The sequence below is a fragment of the Vombatus ursinus genome, unplaced genomic scaffold (genome assembly GCF_900497805.2).
Source record: "Vombatus ursinus unplaced genomic scaffold, bare-nosed wombat genome assembly UNPS02014168.1, whole genome shotgun sequence".
Lineage (NCBI taxonomy): Eukaryota > Metazoa > Chordata > Mammalia > Diprotodontia > Vombatidae > Vombatus > Vombatus ursinus.
In genome coordinates, this window is record NW_020953946.1 from 1,090,505 (window position 1) to 1,093,240 (window position 2,736).

At 31.2% G+C, this 2,736-nt stretch overlaps 1 pseudogene; it reads left to right on the top strand.

Annotated features, from left to right (window-relative positions):
- The first annotated feature begins 317 nt into the window (after positions 1–317).
- LOC114041157 lies at positions 318–672 on the top strand (annotated as a pseudogene).
- The last annotated feature ends 2,064 nt before the right edge of the window (positions 673–2,736 follow it).

Below are 2,736 nucleotides of genomic sequence, written 5' to 3' on the forward strand. Positions count from 1 at the left end.
TAAGAATCCATCTGTTATTGTTGGAATTTTCCCACCCATAAAATTAGTCTTTAAAAATTTAAAATTGAGACATGTAGATGGCACAGTGGATAGAGCAATGGCCCTGGAGTCAAGAGGATCTGAGTTCAAATCCAGCCTCAGAGACTTGATACTAGCTATGTGACCCTGGGCAAGGTACTTAAGCCCTATTGCCTCACCCACCAAAAAAAAAAAAGAAAATTTAAAATTTATGTGGGACCTCTCTTAGAGGCCAATGAGAACCCTTAAAGAAGGCTCCATCCCCTCAAGCCCTGCCCTTAGGAAGAGCAGCCACAGCCATGGAGGAATATCATCAGCCCCACAATGATGAGCCTGGCTTCAATGCTGATGAAGTACACAATATTGTGGAAGAGCATACAGCTACTATATTGGGTGATGTGGATTATAATACAAATAATGTCAATAAATAGATTGCAATTATACTGAAATAATCCTTAACACATTTGGTAAGTTTAGGGAAGACATATAAATATATTGGTACTTATGCAGTGATGCCAAACAGTAAATCTGGTTTATACACAACCAGCTTGTGTTTTTTTGAATACCATATCTGAAGTAACCTGTACCATAAGATGGGAGAATCAAACCATCAATTACATCATCAATGTTCTTGCCATTGCTATTATCCTATAGCTAAATGGAAATATTAGTATAACAAATTATCAAAAATGTTCTTGAATAAAACTATTCATATTTAATCACCTTATTGTGTTAGAAGTGAAAGTATGTAATTGGCTTCAGAACAGTAAAAAGTGAACATTATAACTAACTAGTCTTATAACTCATAGCATACTTGAAAAATTTTCATAGTTAGAGAAATATCAAACCCAGAAAAATGAAACATTAAGTCTAAATGATATATGTATTCTCACCAGCTTTTCATTAATATGTATCCAGGAAAATGAAGGAATTAAGTTTGGGATAATATTCTCTTGAGTTGGAAAAATAAAATTCTAATCTACCTAAGTCTATATAAATTAAACCAAGTTCTAAGTTCTATAATTATCAGTGCCTTGTTTGGTTATACATGCAAAACACTGTAAGTATTATATGTTGTTTTTCCTTTTTTATCAAGTACTCTTATGTAGTAACTAGAATTGGCTTGTTTTGAAAGTAATTATTTAATGATTTATTGTCCTTTATTCCAAAATGATGATGTAAGAATTGAACAACATTGGTGGATTGATTTCTCTAGTCCAATAAAGTTTACTGTAGAATAATAATAGATATACAAATTTAATAAAAGTTGTCTTTCCAATCATTCATTCCATGTTCAACAAATATTTGTTGATCACTATGTGTACCATACTGTTTAGTTGCCACATTGCTGGTGCCTTTCACCCAGTTTGGAAACTATAACATTTATAATATGGGTTATGGACATGCAGAAAAAAATCTTTTGATCTGCAATTTAGATTACATAAGACAGTGATAATTAATTTTAAGGGGAAAATAAAATGAACAGAAGCTATGCAGAAATTAGCTAAATAAAGTTCTTACTGTAAGTAGATTTTATTTAACATTGCAGACATAACTTTGAGGACTATTTAAAGAAAGTTGGTCAAAATAAAAATGCAAATTTTATTTTGGTCTTATTTTCATAACTAGTAAGTTATGTTTATTGTTATGATTATTAATTGGCATTTGTAACTCACCTACATGAAGTTTAAAATGTATAGAGTAAGTTATAAATGTAAAGTATACTTTCATTAGCAGGTTATATAATAACTCAGTGATTATAAAATGTAGAAAAAATATATTGAGAAGCAAAGGCTTTAAATTAGTATATACACAGATAGGCTACCAAATGCAAATTTAGTCTGCTCTCTAAGCAAGAAAATAAAGTAATAAATGCAAAAAAAAAGAGAAAATTTAAAATAGTGTTCTCACACAATGCTTTCCCACAAAGGTAAAATTGTGAACCCCATTCATAATGAAAGAAGATGTTTGGGAATCTACCAAATTACCATTTTACTCTTTTGCATCTCTGTTGACTTTGGCATACTGTGTAGGCTGAATGGTTGGCTAATGATGTAGTTCAGTTTTGGTTTTAGAGGTTTCTTTTGGACACTAGTCTTTGGTATGAAATAGAATAATATCTTAGCAGAGCTAAGGAAAGCCCAATTTACCTTGTTATAAAAGAAAATGAACTTTCTTTATCCTTGGTTTCCTGTCTCTACGGTGTCATCAATATTTTCCTAGTCAGGCTCTAGCACAACCAAACAAGAAGATGCTAATAATAAAATTTAAAGAGAATATACCTTGAATACTAAAAAAAAAACCTTAATCTCTGGAAAATGACAAAACTGTAAAGGGAAAAAACTTGGAGAAAAACATGAATGAAAGATTCAGTCATTCCTTTTTCCAGTAGCTTATAAAGATGTCCCAATGAATATAGGACCTGTATTCAATGAGAGAAGTCATAGTGTGCAAGCCATACAAATAAACCATGGAAACTGTTTTGATCATGTTGATTCAACCACATGCATAGACACACTGATGTTTTCATGGACAAGACTACTAATGGCATTCAGATCATCTAACTTTAAGTCCATGTCCCTAAACAGTGAAATATAAAATATTCAGATCAAATGAATTCAGAATTTGTAATAAATTAGACATGATATTTGCAAAGCTGGTAAGTGAACTAGTACAAAAATGCTGTAGCTATTGAATCCAAAATAGGAAATACCTACT